Below are 7,526 nucleotides of genomic sequence, written 5' to 3'. Positions count from 1 at the left end.
CTGTGAAAAGTGAAAGTTTGACTTCTTCTTTGCCAATTCTGATGCCTTTTATTTCCTTTTGTTGTCTGATTGTTGATGCTAGGACTTCCAGCACTATGTTAAACAACAGTGGTGAGAGTGGACACCCCTGTCGTGTTCCTGACCTCAGGGAGAGAGTTCTCTGTTTTTCCCTATTGAGGATGATATTAGCTGTGGGCTTCTCATAAACTGCTTTTATAATGTTTAGGTAAGTTCCTTCTATCCCGACTTTCTCAAGGGTTTTTATTAAGAAAGGATGCTGTATTTTGTCAAATGCTTTTTCTGCATCTATTGACAGGATCATATGGTTTTTATCCTTTCTTTTGTTAATGTGATGTGTCACATTGATGGATTTGTGAATATTGAACCAGCCCTGTAACCCAGGTATGAATCCCACTTGTTCATGATGGATAATTCTTTTTATAAGCTGTTGAATTTGATTTGCTAGTACCATGTATTCTTAAACCTGCATTTTTTGCTGGCTATATCTGGTCTCTGGTAGTGATATGATTAATCAGCATTTTTAATCATAACTTGATCTTTAGATGGAGATCAGATTATATCATTAATAAAATAATAATAGCACATTTCAATTGAATCAAATTGAACTAGTTATGGCACTAAGTAGAATTTACTTATATCTAAGGGATAATTAAAGGGAAACTAAATCTGTACTGGATTCTGTCCAACATGAGTTGACAAAGGTTTGTTTTTAATTGAAGCACAACTGACATACAATGTTACATTAGTTTCAGGTATAGAACAAATGCTTCAATAACTATGTTACAAATCCACAAATACAGCTGCCATCTGTCACCATAAAATGCTACTATAATACTATTGACTAGATTCCCTGTGGTGTACCTTTTATCTCGTGACTTACTCATTCCATAACCAGAAGCCTGCACCTCCGGTTCTCTTTGCCCTTTTGTCCATCCCTCCAATCCCCCTTCCCTATGGCAACCACCAACTTGTTTTCTATATTTATGGGTCTGTTTCTGCTTTGTTTGTTTATTCATTTTTAAAATATTTCACACATAAGTGAAATCATATAGCATTTCCCCCCTCATATTTCACTTAGCATAATAGCCTCTAGATCCACTCATGTTGTTGCAAGATCCCATTATTTTTAAGGCCGAGTAATATTCCATCATATACATATATATCATATATATACATGTATATCATGTATGTGTATATATGTGCATGTGCACATATATGTATATATAGATATATCTCATATCTTCTTTATCCATTCATATATTGATGGACACCTGGATTGCTTCCATATCTTGGCTATTGTAAGTAATGCTGCAATAATCCTAGCAGGGGATATATCTTTTCAAATTCCTAGCAGTGGAATTATTGGATCATAGGATATTTCTATTTTTTTTTTTTTAAAACATCCATACTGTTTTCCACAGTGGCTGCAATTTTACATTCCTTCCAATAGGAATGTACAATGATTTTTATTTTCTTCCACAATTGAAATTTAATGAAACCATTAGATAAATCAGTCATAGAATACCAAACCTCCATAGCTTGCTGCAAAAATGAGGTGTTACACTACTAGGCATGGCTGATGCTGCTGGAGGAATCATTTTCTTCAGTTTTTCCTGGTCTACAATTAACTTCCAGGATCCCTCAACTTTTCTTACAAGCCACACTGGGTTAGTAAAGAATATTTTATGGGTGATAATATACTTGTGTCTAACATATTCTTAACAAAATCAAGAATTTATTGATGGCCCCCTGGTATACTATATTGTTTTAAATTAACCACTTGAATGGGTAAGATCTTTCTAAGGATTTCCATTTAGTACATCCAATTAAAACAGTATACAGAGCAGATTTTCACAATATCCCTTTATCTAGTTGCTCAAGTAAGGGAAGAGCCTCCCTCCCCTCCCAGTCATAGTGTTGCACACATTCCAATAATACATCTTGGTAAGGTGATACACAGCCGTAAATAATCTTTGTTCATAAATTTCTACTTCAAACCATAAAACTTGCCACAGCCCCATGACCTAATTATGTTGCCTTTTTGCTTTTTCCTAGCAGGTTTAGGTATGACCGTAAACTATAAGTCACACGGAACAATTCCAATAAAATTTTTCCATCATGCCCATGACATTTCACTCACACCAATGCAGACAGTGTTGGGTCCCCTGCTCCTGATGGCACCCCTCTTTCCCCTCTGGGTTCCGCCCTAACCCATCTTCTTCAACTCACATGGTTTTAATCAATGCTGTTTATGAGGATCCTTATTTTTTTCCTATTATCGTAAGGTTTTTAAAGATTCACTATGGCCAGGATAAGTATTTTTTATAACTATTGGAGTTAGTGGTGCTAATGGGCCACATAATCTTTCCAGCAATGTGCTTCTTGTTCGTGATGTTTTTAAGGAACTATCCCACTCTGTTTAATTGTCCTAAGGTTTTTTTAGCCCCTATAATCTTAATGTTCCTTTTCCCCCTGAATATTATTCTTCCCATCACGTAACCCTTTAGGAGCTAAGTGAGTACATCTGTGACAGCTTCTTTCACATGTTTTTATGCTCCCAACAAGAGGGTCACACAAGAATCCCAAGCATGTGAGCCCCATTTACACACAAATCATTCCTTGAGTGAAAAGCCTAAATTTGGATTATATTTCATCATGATGTGATGAATCTGAAGATGCTTGTACTTTCAACATTTCAGTGCCTTCAGGATTACTCAGCTTAGTATAAGAATGCAGTTCAACTATTACCCCTCTCAAGGTGTTTTCACATAACCCTGCCTTTTAGGCTCAGTGAGCTCAACAGGCTAGGATATCCCCAGTTATCCAAAAAGTAGACGGCCTGTGTCCCTTCAGTCATCCAGGTTTGGGGCATCTCTTGATCCCAACCTTTACTCTCAACTTATTCAAAGCCTGTATAATCTTTTTAGTGATTATGAGTTAGGCAGGGTAACATTCTGATCAAAAGAAGTATTTACATTACTCCCTGATTTCATCATGTCCCTTCCTGTTACAGACAGAATCAACGGTGGTAAACTGGCAGACCAAAAGCCTCATGTTTTTTCTTAGTTACTCTCATTTTGCCAAAGCAACTAACAGCAGCCAAGGGACAGAATTCTTGACTGACACTCCTTCTGTCTGAATTTCTTTTTTCATCCATTTAGGTATTTCCCTCAGCTCCAGATCTACCTATTTCCAAGTTGACATGTTTATCCTGCTGTCAATGGTCACAATACCACTGAATTGAAGGTTAGCCTGGGGGAGCTAGCCTGGCATCACAGGTCCTCCATATCCCATTTCATCTTCCTTTCCTCCAAACTAAGCCTTATCCATCATTTATTTATAGAGCCAAAGGCCACTTCAAGTATTCTGCCTGAAACACCAACTACAGCAAATTGCATAGGGTCAGGTAACTGAAAGAACTTGTGTAGCCACAGGGTATCCTACTGGGGAAGGTCATCAAGAAGACAGGACTGGCAATTGACCTATTAGCTGCACCCCAGCAGTCAGAGGCTCCTCAACACCCCCATCTATGGAATGTGGGGCTCTCCTTGCCTTCCCCACTCTCAGAAGCTTTCCCGAAGACATAACAGCCTTGGGATAGTGATGTGGCACTGAGACCATATGGCAAGTATACAGTCCACTGTGCTAAACCCAGTCAGGGCCCCTATACAAACTTCTGAGATTTGGGCGGGCAGGTGCAAAGATCTACTCACCTTGCTGCTGCCCAAGATAAGCTCTGTATGTAAGTTCCCTTTGCTCACTGAAACTGCCACCTACCAACCTGGAGTGGCCTGCCTCTTTCTTCGGTCTCTTCTTGCCCTCCAAGTATGGGGGTCAGTTTTAGGTTTCACCCAGGAGGCTCCTGATGAGGTTATAAACCAACATACATTCATATAAAGGTTTACTAAGGGTCAAAGATATGACACAGCCTAAGATAAAGCATAGACAACCTTCAGAGAGAATGGAGATTTCTAGGTACAACTTGCAGACTATTTTCTCAGACGCAGGACATACTTCATTTTTGGATCACAACCACCAAGGTAAGTATAGAAAATCGTGATTCAGCAGAATCAAGATGTAAGTTCACTGGATGGGTCTTTATTCCATTGGTCAGGGAACTAAAGCAGACTGGCTTTAAACAGGTGAAATAGATACAAACCATTAATCTATATATTTTCAATAAAAAGTACGCACACTGGTACAGAGTACTTCTAAGGAAGCTTTGGAATTGTTTTTAATGTTTAGTTTAAAGAGAGAGAGACACACACACACACAGCATGAGTGGGGGAGGGGACAGAGAGATAGAGACACAGAATCCAAAGGAGGCTTCAGGCTCTGAGTTGTCAGCACAGAGCCCGACACAGGGCTCAAACTCATGCACTATGAGATCATGACCTGAGCTAAAATTGGATGCTTAAGACTGAGTCCCCCAGGCGCCCCTGGACTTCAAATAACACATTATAAGTTACCAGCTAGTGTGTTTAATCTCTACTTTGGTCCAGTGTCAGTATCATGGTGAACCTGAACATAAGAAGGAGATACTGAAACTAGCTTTTAACTTTTTCAACAGCGTTCACAAGTTGTATGTCAAAAGGTTTCTATTGTTAATGCATTAAAAAATGGAAAAGCATAAAGTCTTGGTTTTGAATCTCAAATGTTTAGAAATCCATATTAAACTGATATTATATACCACAGGCATACTACTTAAAATATACATATATGCTATTGATTGTTTTAAAACAAATTAATTGATTTACTAGATCCTACTAGAAACCCTTTTGGCGATTGCCTGATAAACCCAAATATGTCCATATCTGCTAAGCCATTTAGGTGAAATAGAAAATGTCCAAACTTAAACACAAATATGAACGCCTTGATATGAAAAATGTATTCCTTAAACACTTAAAAACAGAAATGTTAAAAATTAAAATAACAAACATAAAAATGAGCTATTAAGCTATAAAAATATGAAGATCAGTGGTTTCCAGGATTAGTGGGAAGATAGAAATGAACACACAAAGCTCAGAGAGTTTTGGGGACAGTGAAATAATACTATACTATATATTACGTGTGTGGGAGTAATTATGTTGTAATAATTTATACTTATATTTTATATGTAAGTAATATATATATTGAATACATACATTATCCTATATTGGTAGATTTCTGTCATACGTTTGTCGAAACCCACAGAATATACAACATCAAGAGTGAACCCTAATATAAACTTTGGACTTTGGGGATAATGACATTTTGATGTAGGTTCATCAATCATAACAAATGGTTGGGGGATGGTGGGGAATGTTGAGAGTAGGGGAGGTTGGGGGGGGCGGGACAGAGGGTATATGGAAACTTTATACAATCTTCACTCACTTTTCTGTGAACCTAAAACTGCTCTAAAAATAGTATATTTAAAAGAAAAAAAGGATGAATGGAAAAAGACATACTAGGTGCATTGTAACACATAGTTTATTATTACCATAAATAAAGATACCTCAGGATAAAGGTATTTGCTTCAGTTAATAAAAAGGAAGTTTGCCAGACTGCTATATCAACTATGGACTTTAGCTTACCTTGTCAGCTTCTGGAGGCTGCCTGTATTTCTTTTGATCCTTTCTCCATCTTCCAATCCAGCCAAACCATCTCTCTGATCCGTCTTCCCCTCTTTCTGTAACTATTAAAAAAAAAAAAGTTAGGAAAAGTTATCTGCTCTTAAAATCTCCTATCACTAGATGAAGTCCAGCTGGATAATCCAGGATGCTCTTGCCATCACAAGGTCTTTAACCTTTATGACATCTGCAAAGTCCCTTTTGCCATGGAAAGTGATACATTTACAGGATCTGAGGATTAGGATGTGAACATCTTTGGGGTCATTACTTTACCTTCTATAGCTTCCAACTTCAAGTTGTTTGTCAAAACAATTTCATTGTGGCTATACAACTAAAGATCCCAATTTTTGCTTGCTATTGGCTAAAGGCAGCCCTGAGGCCCTAGAGGCCATCTGCTGTTTCCGGCCATATGGGCTTCTCCAACACAACTGCTGATTTCAACACACCTGTAGGGAGAAGGTCTGGCTCCAGCTGCTGCGATAGAGTCATACAGCATAACTTAATCATGGAAGTGATGTCTCACTACCTTTGCCATATCCTATTGGTTAGAAGCAAATCTCGGGAGTTGCTCAGTCAAGGGAGTGGGTTACACAAATGGTGGACACTGGAAAAAGGAAAATCTTTGGAGCTCACCTTAGGGCCTGCTCCCTCCCTGGTCATTGGACTCCTTAGTACACTCTGAGAAAAATCTCATAGAAGACACGTAAACACTTGTATGAAATACTAATTGCTGTATTATTTGCAGCTGAAAATCTTGAAACAACCCAAATGCCCATTAGCAAAAGAATGAAATAAGTTGTGGTATATCCAAACAATAAACTGGCTAAAATGAATGAATTAGAGCCTCAGGTATCAGCATACATAAATCCCCAAAATATGTTTTTTAACTCAACAAATTATAATTCATAAATCACATTGTACCATTTAGTTAAACCTAAAACCAAGGAAAATGATATAATATTTGTATTAATATAAATTTGTGCTCAAAATTTCTAGAAAACATGCATAGGAATGATAAAGACTAAATTCAGAATACGGGGCACTTCCAAAGGGATGAGTGAATTACAGAATAAGGGAGAAACGTGCAACTGACCTTCACTGCATCTTTGATGATTTATGTATTGAAAAAAATTCAAAAACAATGAAGGCAAATCTGATTTTGAAAGTAAACTCTGACAAAGCTGACGGGGAAGTACCAGGGTGTTCAATATTCTCTATTGTTTTTGTGTACACCTGAAATATTTCATGAAAAAGATGTATTATATATGTACTGAAACATCAGTATTAAGTATTTAAAACAAGGACTCTGATTCAATCCCAAATCCCCCATTTACTGACAGTGACTGTAGGCAAGTTACTATACCAATATGTGCCTCAATTTACTATGAATGAGTTACTAAGGGCATCTGCCTCATTGAATTACAATGAGAACAAAAAACAATGGTTTAATACATGTAAAGCTCTTACAACTGTGCTTGGTAATGGTAGTGGCTTTTATTATGTATCAACTTGACTAGACTATAATGCTTAGTTGTTTGGTCAAATACTAGTCTAGGTGTTGTTGTGAAGGTATCTGCAAATGTGATTAATGATTCCTATCACTGGACTTCACGTAAAGCAGATTGACATCCACAATGTAAGTGTGCCACATCCAAACAGTTAAAAACTCTAAAACAAGAAAAGAAATTCTATCCTAAGTTTACAGCATAAAAATCCTGTCTAAGTTTTCAATCTTCGGTCCTACCCCGTAGATTTGAATTCTAGACTGCACCCTTAACTCTTACATAAATTTCCAGCCTGCTAGTCTTCCCTATGGATTTCAGACTCACCAGCCTCCACAATCATGTGAACTGACTCCCTAACAAAACACCTCTCTAGAGATCCCACTGGGTCTGT

General features: G+C 37.6%; 1 long non-coding RNA gene across 1 annotated transcript in view; it reads right to left on the bottom strand.

Moving 5' to 3' along the window:
• The window catches only part of LOC115279191, a 119,566-nt gene extending 113,877 nt beyond the window's left edge, over positions 1 to 5,689 (bottom strand). The window contains exon 1 of the long non-coding RNA XR_003903279.1: positions 5,595 to 5,689. This is a non-coding gene — a long non-coding RNA (uncharacterized LOC115279191). The remainder of the gene's footprint in view (positions 1 to 5,594) is intronic.
• Between the last annotated feature and the right edge of the window lie 1,837 nt (positions 5,690 to 7,526).

The sequence above is a fragment of the Suricata suricatta genome, chromosome 15 (assembly GCF_006229205.1).
Source record: "Suricata suricatta isolate VVHF042 chromosome 15, meerkat_22Aug2017_6uvM2_HiC, whole genome shotgun sequence".
NCBI lineage: Eukaryota > Metazoa > Chordata > Mammalia > Carnivora > Herpestidae > Suricata > Suricata suricatta.
This window is presented reverse-complemented; position numbering and strand designations above follow the sequence as displayed.